Below are 13,353 nucleotides of genomic sequence, written 5' to 3'. Positions count from 1 at the left end.
TTTAAACTTTATGATTTCCATCTTTCTTCTTTTCTTATTTTTGGCATCTCCATGTCGCTCAAAACGAAGTCACCATCTGCAGGGCAGCCCCCTAGCCTAAGCCTGCAGGGAGCTGGGTGGGCAGGGCTTGCAGACAAAGGGCATTTCACAGAGAGGAGCTAAGGCCAGTGAAGAAATGCCTCAATGAAATGAGAGTCCTGCAAACAGAGCCAAGACTATTTCTCCCCAGTGGTGGAGAACCTGTTTGTGGGCTTGAGGGCATGAAAAAAAAAGGACTTATGGAACCTGTAAAATATAGTTACTGTTTGTTTGAGCAAAAGTAGACTGAACAGGAGGAGGGAATGGAGAGGGGCCCTAGAGGTTCCCCTGAAGTGGGGGCGGTAACTGAAGTGGGAGAGGAGCCCAGGGACCCCCTGCCTGCAGCCCCGGGGGTGGTCCCGGCTGCAGACCTCCTGAGCACAGTGCAGAGGGGAACTTGGACCCGAGAGGGGGTGGCGCATGGGACCAACGTGCTTAGCTATTTCCCTCTGAACAGAGACGAAGGACAGGTGGGTTGAAGCCCAACTGGGAGAAATGAAAGAATGACTACTGAAGGGATAAGAGGAAAGCTCCTTATATCAGAGCCCTAACCCTAACCCTAACCCCTAACCCCTAACCCTAACCCTAACCCCTAACCCCTAACCCCTAACCCTAACCCAACCCTAACCCTAACCCCTAACCACTAACCCTAACCCTAACCCCTAACCCTAACCCTAACCCCTAACCCAAACCCCTAACCCAACCCTAATCCCTAACCCCTAACCCTAACCTTAACCCCAACCAGAAGTGAGTCCACAGGAGAACTAACTCAGCCCCGACACCCCCAGAGCCGCCGTGCTCAGACCCTGCCCCTCACGGCTCTGTCCCCTCGAGGCTGCAGCTTCGTGACTTTCCATGTGAACCTTGACTATGTTTAGAAAACCGCAGAAGGCAGAATCCCTGTTGCTCATCCAGTGTGTCACAGGGTCGCCATGGGGTTGCCCTTGCCCTGCCTTTGGCCGGGTTGTCCAGGGTCCCTCCTCAGGGACACTTTAACATGCTCCATGTATCATGCTGCCTTTGTCTGCTTCTGTCGTAGGAAAGGAGCTCCGGTTTGGGGCTCATCTAAGTGTGATCTCTCCTGGAAACGTCAACTGGCCGCTTATTATGCAGTCAGCCTCCAGGTGTCCAGACTCAGGCCTGAAACTTATTCTTTTTCTTTCAATTCTGAGCCTGTTTCTCTTTAGCTGAGCTTTCCAGAGGCCAGGGGAGTTCACATTGAAATTCATTCAGGAGCCTGTTAACAGCTGTTGTTTCCGTTAGGGACGAGCAACAATACAATGTTCACTCGGAGAACAATAAATAACTCAAATACAGAAGGCCTGCTACCTCTCCACTCTGCCGAACACGAAGAATAAGCCCAGGGAAGGCCCAGGTCCCCAAACCCTCACGGCCGAGCTAATTTACTACACGAGAATGAAATCTCTTGCTTGAGTTATAATTTCATTAAGGGAGCCCAATAATGTCCCAGAAAGAGTGTGAAGCTCAAATGATTTAGTCTCGAGCATCTCAAAATGAAATTACAATCTTCTAATAAAGCAGGGCTACCAGCCAGACACCCACAAAAACACACTAAAACAATTCAGAGCTCACCTTAGCCAAACTGTGAAATACTTAAATATTGTTTTCCATCCATCAGAGTTCTCGATTTCTAGGGTGGCCAGATTTGTCAAATAAAAATTCAAGACACCTGGTTAAGATTGAGTTTTGAATACACAACAGATACCTTTTTGTGTATACACATCTCTAATATCACATGGGACATACATACACTAAAAAAATTATTCATTGTTTATCTGAAATTCAAATTTGAGGCAAAGGACTTGAATAAGCATTTCTACAAAGAAGATATACAAATGGCCATTCGCACATGAAAAGATAGTCAACGTCATTAATCATTAGGGGAATGCAAATCAAAACTATAGTGAGACACCATCTCACACACATTAGGATGGCTGCTATCAAAAAAAACCCTAGAAAGTAACAAGTGTTGGTGAGAATGTGGGGAAATTGGAACCCTTGTGCCCTGTCGGTGGGAATGTAAAATGGTTCAACCACTGTGAAACCCGCAACTCTGCTCTGGGTACAGACCCAAAAAGAAGTGAAAGTAGGGACTCAAAGAGTTGTTTGTACACCCACATTCACAGTAGCATGGTCCTCAATAGCCAAATGTGGAAGCAACCCAAGTGTCCACGGATGGAAGGACGGGTGCATGGATAAAGAATGTGGTCTGTACACACAAGGGAATATTAATTTTCCTTAAAAATTCCCAGAAGGGCATTCTGACACAGGCTACCACACGGATGAACCTTGAAGACATTATACTAAACTCAGTAAGTCAGGCACAAAAAGACAAACGCTGTATGATCCACGTAGATGAGGTCCCTAGAGAAGTAGAAATTATAGACACAGAAAGGAGGATGGTGGTTCCCAGGGGCTGTGGGATGGAGAGGGGGAGAGCTGTTTAGTGAAGACAGAGTTTCAGTTTGAGGAAATAAGAAAGTTCTGGACACAGATGTGGCGATGGTTGCACAATACAAACGGACTGAATGTCACTGAACTACATGCTTACAAAGGTGAATACGGCACGTTTTATGTTATGCGTGTTTTACTACAATTTAAAAAATAAAAAAAGAGGGCTTCCCTGGTGGCGCAGTAGTTGAGAGTCCGCCTGCCGATGCAGGGGACACGGGTTCGTGCCCCGGTCCGGGAGGATCCCACATGCCGCGGAGCGGCTGGGCCCGTGAGCCATGGCCGCTGAGCCTGCGCGTCCGGAGCCTGTGCTCCGCAACGGGAGAGGACACAACGGTGAGAGGCCCCGCGTACCGCAAAAAAAAGTAAAAATAAAAATAAAAAAGAATTCAAATTTGACTGGACATCCTGTGATTTTTCTGTGAACCCTATCCCTTCTTGCCCCATCCACTCCTCGGTGGATTTTGGATTTCACGGGCCGGCTTAAACCCAGCAGACAAACCAGGCAGGAAGCACCAAAGCTGCTGAGTCAGCCCACCTGAAACTCCAACTACCATCTCCTGCCACGATACTTCATGAAAGAGAAATGTTTAACCCTGAAGGCACATACCCTCTGACTGAGAAACAATTGTTCTTAAGAAAGAACCAGACCGAGTCTTTATTTATTTATTTATAAATTTTTGGCCGTAGCGCACGGCTTGCGGGATCTTTGTTCCCCGACCAGGGATCAAACCTGCACCCTTGGCAGCGAGAGTGCAGAGTCCTAACCACTGGACCGCCAGGGAATTCCCCCAGACCGAGCCTTTACAAGGTCATTAGGAAAAAGGGTGAGGAATTACATTTTCTATTTAGAAAAATTCTAAAAAATAATATTTGCTGTCGATGACTTTTTCGGTAGTTGTTTCCTTGACATGTGCCTGTCAGTTTGGTATCTACTTCTACTGGCTCCAGGCGAGCAGAGCCCCAGTAGCCAACTGGTTCTGGTCTTTGTGTTTCTCACGGTCACCTTTGAAAACCTGGTTTCATGCCAGTTACTTACTGATGGAAAATAGAGGCCCTGCTTTTCTTTCTCGCAGCTCTGGTTTGGGTCCGCTGAAAGCAGCTGGTTAACAGGACTCCCACCCTCTCACTGGAGAGTCAGAAGAAGGAGAGGGTCTTCCTCCAGGGAAAGTGGCTGGAAGGACTGGGTGCTCCCTGCCACACAGCTGTGTCTGTGGCTCTCAGCTCGGGCCCAGCTGGATGTTGGCCTGAGTGAAATGCACTGACCTGGACTGGCCCCTGTGAGGAGAGCACCTGGGGTGGCCTCCAATCAGGGGTTGTTTCTAGGGAAGTTCTGGTCACCATCCATCATATTAACGGTGTTTTTAATGAGTTACTTGGAATGATCCGGGGCATTTGTGTTATAAGCCTCATTGCTCACTGCAAAATAAGTGGCTCTGGCCCAAGTTGATGTGATTTCATATATTTCTGGAGCACATGGGGAAGCATTTTCAGGGGCAGAAGCCGTTTCCTGGAAACGGATGAGATCCCATTGGTCGACAATATTGATAATGAAGAACAAACACAATTTGGTAATGACATAAAGATAGAAAAATGGAACAACATGGAGGGTTCAGAAATGGAATCACACCTGTGTGATCAACCGATTTTCAACAAAGATCTCAAAGTCATACACTGAGGTGAGAGAAAGTCTTTTTAACAAACAGTGCTGAAAACCTGTACACCATCTTGGAAAAAAGTGAATTCTGAGCTCTATCTTGTATCATAATGAAAATGTTCACTAAATGGATCATAAAATCTAATACTATGAAACTCCTAGAAGAAAATATAGGAGATTACTTTCATGGTTTCCGCGTTGGCAGATTTCTTAGACATAGAAAGCACCAATCATAAAAAAATATATAATTTTCATCAAAATTAAAAATTTCAGCTCAATGAAATACACTGTTAGGCAAACTAAAAGCAAGCCACAGATTGGGATAATATATTTACAATCAGGACAACTGATTTTTATCCAGAATAAAAGAAGAACTCTTATAACGTGATAAGAGAGGACAAAAAATTCAAATTAAAAATATAGGCAAAATACTTGAACAGAAACTTGACAAAGGAAAATATTCACATAGTCAGTAAACACATCTCCAAGCACTCAACAGTGGTACATGTTAAGGAAATGCAAACTAAAACCATAGAGAGATATCAACACACACCCTTGAACGGCCGGGACTAAAGGTAAACTGTAGGTGCAGTCAGGTCCCCTCATTGGGACCTGGGTTTGTCTTTTTCTTTTTTGCTTACTTTATAGATTTGGAAGCTGAAATGTATTTAAAAGGCTTTAAGAAGACTCTCAAAGATAAGGCTCTTTGGAGTGGTCTTTGGACTCACGTCCAGACAGCCGTACGTATGGAAACAGAGGGAGCAAGAACCCATGTGAGCGGGATGGGGGCCACGGAAGGTTGCAAGCATCAGGCCCCACCATACACCCCGCAGCTGCGGAGACTCAGTTTACCCACGAGGAGCCAGAAAATGTCGACGTTTTGGAGCCTGCTTTTGTGAAAGCCGTGTTTCGATAAACACACAGACTGTTGTGTTTATCAACAATTTATGAAACAGTTTTTACCAAGTAAGATGAAAATTTAAAAAATGTCTTGTGGCACGAGCCCACGTCAGTTACCTGGAAAATCCGTCCATGGGAAATAACATGTTTGCTGGAAATTTTAATAAAAACCGTAATTGCTAAAATACCTAAGGATTTGATCTTCTACTGCAAAGCACTAAAGAGTTCATAGGTTATTTTTTAAAAATTAGATCAATCACGCACTTGGGTTCTGCCCTATTTCAACCGTTTGGAGTGAGCTTTTGTGCTTGTGTCCTCTGCGTCTGTGGGCCAGGCGCTGCCCCGTCCAGCCCAGCTCAGCTGCGAAACAGAAAGAAGGTGACAGTTGGAAGCCGCCGAGCGCGGTCAGTACCTTTGGGCTACAAACCACAGCCTCCTTTACACGTTCCCTTCTTATGTTTTCCTTTTGCCAAAACGCACTCTGACAGATGGCCCCCCTCAGGCTTGACCCACTTTCCTCCCTGACTGTATCTTCTCCCCCAACACAGGTATGTCTTGAACGGATGCCGCTTCTATCCAAACACAAACGCAAATCAGCCTGAACAGGTGGGTGACCTCGGGAAGTAAGAAAATAATTAACCTCCATGCAGGCAGGAGAAAGGAATAATGTTTTGGAGGAAAGGCAAAGATATTTTCTCGCAGATTTTCAGGAATGTGTATTTTAAGGGGCCATTTTCAAGCTGCCATCTATGAACAAGGGGATTCAGGCGAAGAAAGACTCTGGGTCTGCACCGAGTTCTGTAACACAAGAGGGTCTGCTTCTCACAAGGAGTGAGGCTCTTCTGGAAACTTCCAGGTGCATAAAACTCATGCTTTTGGTCTTGAAACAGGCAGCCAGCCTGTGTCTGTTCCTCATTCTTTGTATGGGCTGAACTGTGTCCTCCCCCAAAATTCACGTTAAGTCCTGAGCCCCAGGACCTCAGAATGTGACTGCATTTGGAGATGGGGTCTTTAAAGAGGTGATTAAGATTAAATGATGTCTTCAGGGTAGATTGTAATCTCATGTGACTTCAAAGAAGAGGTGAGGACCCATACACTCATGGAGGGACCACCACGTGAGGACACGGGGAGAAGGTGGTGTCCACACCCAGGGGAGAGGCCTCAGAGGAACCAGCCCTGTCCACACCTGGATCTCAGACTCCCAGCCTCCAGAACTATGAGAAATAAATGTCTGCTGTTTAAACCTGTGTCTGTGGTCCTTTGTCATGGCAGCCCGAGCAGTATTCACTCAACAAATCTTTATCGAATGCAAATTAGTTATACCCCTAACCAATAATTTCACACTCTAATGCTAGGAAGGAACGGTGCTGAGGGACTTGGCCTGTCCAGGGGCACCCGGGAGGTCGGTGGGGGGGCGGGCATCTTGCAGGAGGTGACCTGATAGCTAATAATACCGCCCACCCCTTACTGCGCACAGGTCTGGCTCCAGAGCCAAGCGTACTTCCACTGAAAGCTGAGTCTGGGATGACCCAAGTTAGGGGAGGGGAAGGCCAGGCTGGCAGAGGGGCTACCTTTGCAGCTCTGTCTGGGTGCATCCTCCTCACCGTTGTGGGCCTGGAGTCTTGATTCTGAACAGGGGGCCCCAGGGGGCTGGAGGGCAGCAAACATAAACCTTCTGGATTGTGAGGGGTGAGTGGGAGGGATGGTGGGAGAGGGGAGAGTGGGGGAGAGGGAGAGAGAGAAAGGGAGGGAGGGAAGAAGAAGGAGGGGGAGAGAAAACTCTCATCCAAGATGGGTCTGAGGCCCAGACATGGTCCCCAGCATCACCCCGCACTTAACCCCAGGAGACCCGACATCTGGAAACTGTGGCTGAGGGGACACGGGGGCCAGTTAAAATATCCAGTGGACACACCTCGACTTTGGCCAATTAAACAGAGATGTTTCCCCTTCCATCTCCCTGGATGGGCTCAGACTCGGTTATGAGATGGTCAACTTCCATCTGGGCTGAGTTTCACAGATTGGAAATAACTAGAAAGTTACGGGCCTGCCTGAGACTCACTGAGGGACAAAGAGGAGGAGGGGACAGAGGAGGTTAAAAGAAGAAAAGCAGAAAAAAGCACAATAACCGTCCATTGTTTATGCTCCCAGGGGCTGAAACTTCCAAATGAGCCGGTGAGGACTCTGCTAGCCGACACCCTGGCCCGGGTGTGAGGCTGGGGTCTCTGGGCTTACCCGGGAGACCCTTCGTGCAGGGCTGGGATGGGGGTTGAAGAGGAGGAGACTTTCTCATCCATTACAGACTCAGAGGAAGTCAGGAGTATCCAACGCCTGCATTCCTCTTCAAAGCTCCCGAATTTCGTAGGAAGGGATCCCCTAAGTGAGAGTTGCAGTAGCTCCTGCCGCTGGGAGGACGGCTAATAAATATGCTTATAAAATAGGACCTCCAGTGCACGGGAATTAGAAGCATGGCTCTCAAGGAGTTGTTGGAGCAATAAGAAGTCTCTTATGGAAGCCACCATTTCCTCGTGGCTTAATCTCTCGGGCGCATTGTTCTCCTCCTGGGAAGCTTCCCCTCAAAGTCATGGGCTAAGACCTCCCCATGCCAGCGTGGGCCGCCTCCTGGGGGGCTCTGCCCAGGCCACGGTCCCGGTGCTGCGAGCAGCCTTGAGGACCACGCAGACATCCCAGCTACACCTGGATTATTTTGGGAAGCAGGGGTGGGAGCCTAAAACAAACCAGCTCACACCAGATCATTCTACGTGAACAGCAGGCAAAGACACGGATGGTTGACATGTGACTGACGGGACGGGGCTCTGCCAGAAAGTGCATTTGAACAGCAGAAAATCTGCATCTAAAGGTGTGTGCTCACACTTTACCAGGGTGCTCAGGGCCTTTGGGAAGCCCTGCGCTCTCCTCTGATGCTCCATAGGGAGTGGTGCACACGCCAGTGTAGACATCTCTCTAGATTCCTTTCGGGTCCCCCACGAACCTCAGGGTGCAAGGGCTGCTTTGGGCTCCGCCCCTCACACTGAGGACAGTGGTCCTGCTGGACAGTGCGTGGTGTCAGACCCGACGTCCCTGTGGCCAGACACGCTGTGCTCCACCTTCTCCATCACGCGGGGAGAGGCCAACCTGGGGACGGGTGGCGGATGGCCTGGGAGGTGGGAAGCTGAGCTCCGCGCGACGCTGTCCAAGGCCTTTCCAGGCTCCGAGACCTGACGGGAAAGCCGGAGTTGCTTCCAGGACATCTTCCTGATCCTCCTTCTGGCCAGTGTGGTCGAGGCCCACCAGCCACTCACTCCTTCAGCAAACATCCCTTGTCTGTCCAGGTGCCGAGTGCCTGGACTGCAGCACCCTGGTTGGTAGCAACTGTCTTGTAGACTTTTCTGGGCAAAGTTTTTGCCCAGATTGAAATGTGTTTCTCCAATTAGGAAGACAGATGTGTTCTCGCTTCATGTCACTCACACAGGTGTCTGCCGTGGGAAGCCCCCTCTGGGACGGTCTGGGACGGTCTCCTCTGGTTCCAGGGCTGCTGGCACTCACGGTTGGTGGGGGGCGGTGTTGATGTCAGCTCCAACGTCCAAGGTGAGAGGAACAACCTGTTGTCTTGCGGTTTCCTGTGTTCGTCTGTGACACAGTGAGTCGTGCGTCCACAGAGGGGTCCCTGGTAGGGGCGGAGGGTGCTCCTGGTCATCTGGTCAGAGAGAGCAGGTGACCAAGGGCTCCAGTGGGAGGTTGAACTGCAGGGAGTTTGGGGCTGAAATCAGGAGCCTCGACTGCTCACCAGCTCTGAGGACCCGTGAGGCCTTGAGGGATGGTCCTGTGATTCGGGTCAGGAATTGAGTTAAAGAACCAGCTTGAAGCAGGAAATTCTCAGGAGGTGAGAATTTGACCCTGAAGACCCACGCAAGTCCTCCGAGAACTGTTGTCAGTGACCTGCAGATACAGTGACAGGTACAACCCTCTGCGCGAGGGGCGAGTCCTGCACAGGCTCTGCGATTCACGTCCCCAAAGTCCTCCTCCCATGTTGCTGGCTCTTCACACGTCTGGCGCTTCCTCTGCTGGCATCCTCTGGCCTCCCTGCCCTCTTCTCTTTGGAGACATGCTAACCACAAGTCCCTCTATTTTATAGCTCTCCTTCTATTTCCATTTTATAAAAAGGTTTCTCTGCCCCTTAACACCACCCAGCGCGTCACAGGACACCATCGTTCTCTGCAGCTTTCTAGGCCTTGAGTGGATGCTGTCGCCTCTTACATTCCCAGAGGCCACTGGATCCAGTATTATTTTTATTTTATTTTCTAAGATTACTTTAATTACTTAAGTACTGAGTTGAGCTCATTTGGAAACTAGAAACAAGACATGACAGAACCTCCCTGCAGGTTGCCCCGTCCTCCGCGGGCTTTGTTTAGACTGGTTGTCAACACCGTTTTCTTCTTCAGTGCTGTTTGAATGTGGCTAATTTCTTATCTCTTACAAGAATTAGATACTTCAATAACCAAAAATAGAACAACTGATCACATAAGTAATTGTTTAGAGAGCAGGTCAAACTGCTAATATCTGAATTTGCAAGTTTAATTATTTCTCTTTAGAATGGACCTCCTGGCTAATGTATGAAATGATGTTTATTAATTTGAAGCTCCCTAATGGACTGGTCTCTTTATGCAGACCGTCTCAGGACAAGTGAGGGCTGCTAATCACCCTTCCGGAGCTGACCCCAGCAGCCCTCCACCGTTCTGACGTGTGTAATGATCCACGATGTTCCCCATTACCCCACGTAATGGGGTCACACGTATTGACAGACATCAGTCCTACAGAGTGCTGAGAAGACCCCTCCCTCCCAGCCCCCGACCACGCCTGCCCCTGTGCCTCTATGTCCTTCACATCAAGTACTGTCCCCTGTCAGTCTGGCTACTTGAACCCAGGGAGGAAACAGCTGGTCATTGATTCCATCACCTGTTTATTCAGCAAAGATTGATGGAGCACTTACTATATCCCAGGATCCAGAATGTTCCAGAATAGCCTAGAACAGCCTAGAACTCCCTCTTCCTGCTGTATTTTCTGCACAGCCTTTATCAGCATCTTCAACAGTACGTGTCACACTTGCTTGACTGCCCACCTCTCCCGACTAGAATGTGGACTTCACGTGGGGCAGGATTCCCTTCTGTTTTCATGATAAGATCCTGCGATCTGCAGACAGGACCATTTCATGGGATGCGTGGGCACTAGTCAGATGGGACTGAACAGAATTTTGGTCAACAGGGTCTTTTTCCTTTGCTCCTGGATTTCACCACAGTGCAGCCTTTCCCTCCTTTCTGAGTGAACTCTTGTCGGTTGGCAGGGTCGTCCACATCTGTGGCTCGGGACCCTGCCTCTCAGCCTCCTGGTTAAGTTGCTAACGAATTCTCAGGCATCCAGGAGGGGCTGCAGGCAGCCTGCAGGAGTCATGGTGGTGCGGTGTGGATAATCGTGTCCTAAGACTGCCTTGTAAATAAATGTCAGTATTCACCTGCTCAGGGGTTTTGTGATATCGTTTTGGAGATGCTCCAGTCTTTAACAGTTGCTGTTGAGGAAACTGGGGAAGTGACCAAGCAGAGAAGAGTCCCTGTGTCCTGTGACCAGGACTATAAGGGATGCTTTAACAGAGAGAGAACTAGGCAGGGACCTGCCCAGGGAGCAGGGGTTAGGGAGCCCTCCAGGAGGGGGCAGAGGTCGTCCAATGACATGACGATGCCCATTCTGTGTCACAGCCCAACGCTGCCTCTGTTTGGAGGCAGGTGTGAGGAAGAGGAAGAGGAGAAAATGAACAGAAAAGCGAGTGTGTGCCGGACGAGGACGAGGTGAGGCCGGTGAGCACAGGCTGGCTGGGCACTCCGGGTGCCGGACGGAGCGGCCGCTGCGCTGGGCTCCCCAACAGGCCGCACCCGGCTCCTTTAGAGCCAGAGGCCATTTACAGAACAAGACACACTGCCTTGTGGAATATTAGTTTCTTATTACTTCTAGCGAGCAGTGGAGTAGAAAGCGGCGTGGTAGGTGGATTTTCTATAAGAGGCAACGTGTGTGTTCTCTATTAGATTCCACGAAAATCAACTTGCAACCCAGTTCAGCCTGGTAAAATTAGATCTAAAACTATTTAATTTTGTTTCAAGAGTGTTTTTCCCATCTGATGCCTGGCCTGCGGACATACAGTGATAAAATACCTTGAGTTATTGTGGGCTCTGTGCGCGTCTGTTGGAGGAGACGCACCCGGTGTTACCCAGCTTCACAGCGGCCGGTGCCCAGGATACAACGCGAGTCACCCCCATCACGGCGAGGCTCATTTTTAATACTCTTATTTTGCATTCCACATGGTTTGGTAATAAGATGTGGCACGTGGATGTGTTTAATTTGCCTGAGGACGTGCTTTTGTGTTTTCGGAGTCAGGCCCCGTGCTAGAGAGGAACTGTTTGGGGCAGCGGTGCTGGGGGTGGGCATGCTGGGCTGAGTCTGGTCAGGTGGGGCTGACACTTAAACACAGGAGTGGGTGGAGGTTGGAATTGTTGCTTCTTCGACTGAAAGTGTCTCCGTTTTGGGCTCTGAGAAGACCTGAAAAGTCGGAGAGTTCCAAGAATGCCTTGTCAGGCACTAACTCTGTCAGCTCCTGCTGACGGGAGAATCCACGTTACTCTTTGCTGGGACCCCAGGCCCTGCCAGGCTCCGAGTGTCACCACGGAGCGTCACCAACACTGCCGGTCAGGCTTACAGGACCGCATGGTGTCTGGTGAGGCAGCACCCGGCTGGGCCCGGACCTCAGTTTTCTACTTTCCCACGAGTTGCAGTGAAAATTGTGCCGAGCCCATGGGAGCAGGAGAGATGTGGCCTCCGCTTTCAGGGGGGATTGGGGGAGGCCAGACCTTGCCCTCTGCGTGGCAGCGGGGCAGGAGTTGTTTCCCAGGATCCTTGTGGACGGACGCCATTGGTGAAGCACCACGCTCGGCACCTGTGGCATTGTCACCACTTTTCGACGTCCTGCTTCACAGCCCTGTCCACCTCCCGTGTCCACCGCCCCCCCACCCCCCATCCACGTCGGAGAGGAAAGTCGCGTGGGGAGAAGTGACGTGACCCTCGGCAGCACAGTTACCACGCGGGTACCGTGGTTCACGGGCAATGGTGCCGCGTGTGCCGTACACGAGTCGCCTCAGCTCCCCTTCCAGCCTCGGCACCCTCCCCGATCAACACAAGGGCTCACACAGCCCCCACCAGGCAGCTGAGGTGGCACCCTACGACCACACTGAATTGTAAATGCCTCTGGGAAACGGACTGTACGTTATTCAGCGTTGTGTCCCCAATTTATCCCTAAGAGTTGAAGTTTCATCACGATTTGCTGGACCCGCCTGCCCTTCACTTTTCTGCACGTGGCCCGCCCTTTCTCCGAGCAAAGTCGGCATACGGTTGCGTCTGGTTTTCTTTAGAGAATTGCAGTAAGACCTGGGGCAGCAGTTCTGCTAAACAAAGACAGGTATTATTACCCCAAACATTTCCAGGAGCAAATACACTGGTGGAATCTAAGTTCTGTCAAGTGAAGCAGACTTCTTTACTGGAGGGCTTCAGAGGACTTCGAAGGACCACGTGCTAAGGTCACTAGGAAGTCTTGGCCACGAGCGCACAGCTGCTCCCCGGCCGTGGAGCCCATTTCCCCCAGCATCACAGGGACTTCTTTCCAGGAGACAGAACCTGAGACGAGCTGACAGATGGGGCCGCAGAGGCCTCACCACGTCCTTGGGACAGTCCTATGGGCATTTCCTAAGTGATGGCTGGGAACCTCTGAGCCTGGGGGAGGGGGAGGGAACAGGAACCTAAATAATTCTGTATTTGGTACAAAAGTGGGTGTGAATGGTTAAAGATGTGGTCTAGTCAGAGAAGATCTTGTCATGTTATTTCTGAAGTTCTGTTCAACAGCCATTCTACGTATACCTGTTGAGCACTGGTCTGTGGGAGAGTCCAGGACAGAGAACGTTCTTTTTCTCTGAACTTACACTCCAGTCTAAGCTCAAGACATATTTCCCTTGTCAACCAAGCGATGCAGATTTTGGTCCAAAGGTTAATATCCACACACACCTGAGAAATGACTGTAATAGTGTGTCCTTTACACGTAACGATTAAGTGTAAACTATATTGATCGTTCACAGACATCTGCTGAAAGATGAGCTGGCATCTACGAGCCAGATAAAGGCCCCCCGCTTTAGTCGGGTGCATTGTCACTCAGCACC

The 13,353-nt window shown here is 49.9% G+C and overlaps 1 protein-coding gene across 1 annotated transcript in view; it reads right to left on the bottom strand.

Annotated features, from left to right (window-relative positions):
- The window catches only part of ADARB2 (adenosine deaminase RNA specific B2 (inactive)), a 365,467-nt gene that overhangs the window by 107,134 nt on the left and 244,980 nt on the right, over positions 1–13,353 (bottom strand). The gene's annotated exons all lie outside the window — the stretch shown is intronic.

This window comes from Phocoena sinus, chromosome 2 (assembly GCF_008692025.1).
Source record: "Phocoena sinus isolate mPhoSin1 chromosome 2, mPhoSin1.pri, whole genome shotgun sequence".
NCBI lineage: Eukaryota > Metazoa > Chordata > Mammalia > Artiodactyla > Phocoenidae > Phocoena > Phocoena sinus.
This window is presented reverse-complemented; position numbering and strand designations above follow the sequence as displayed.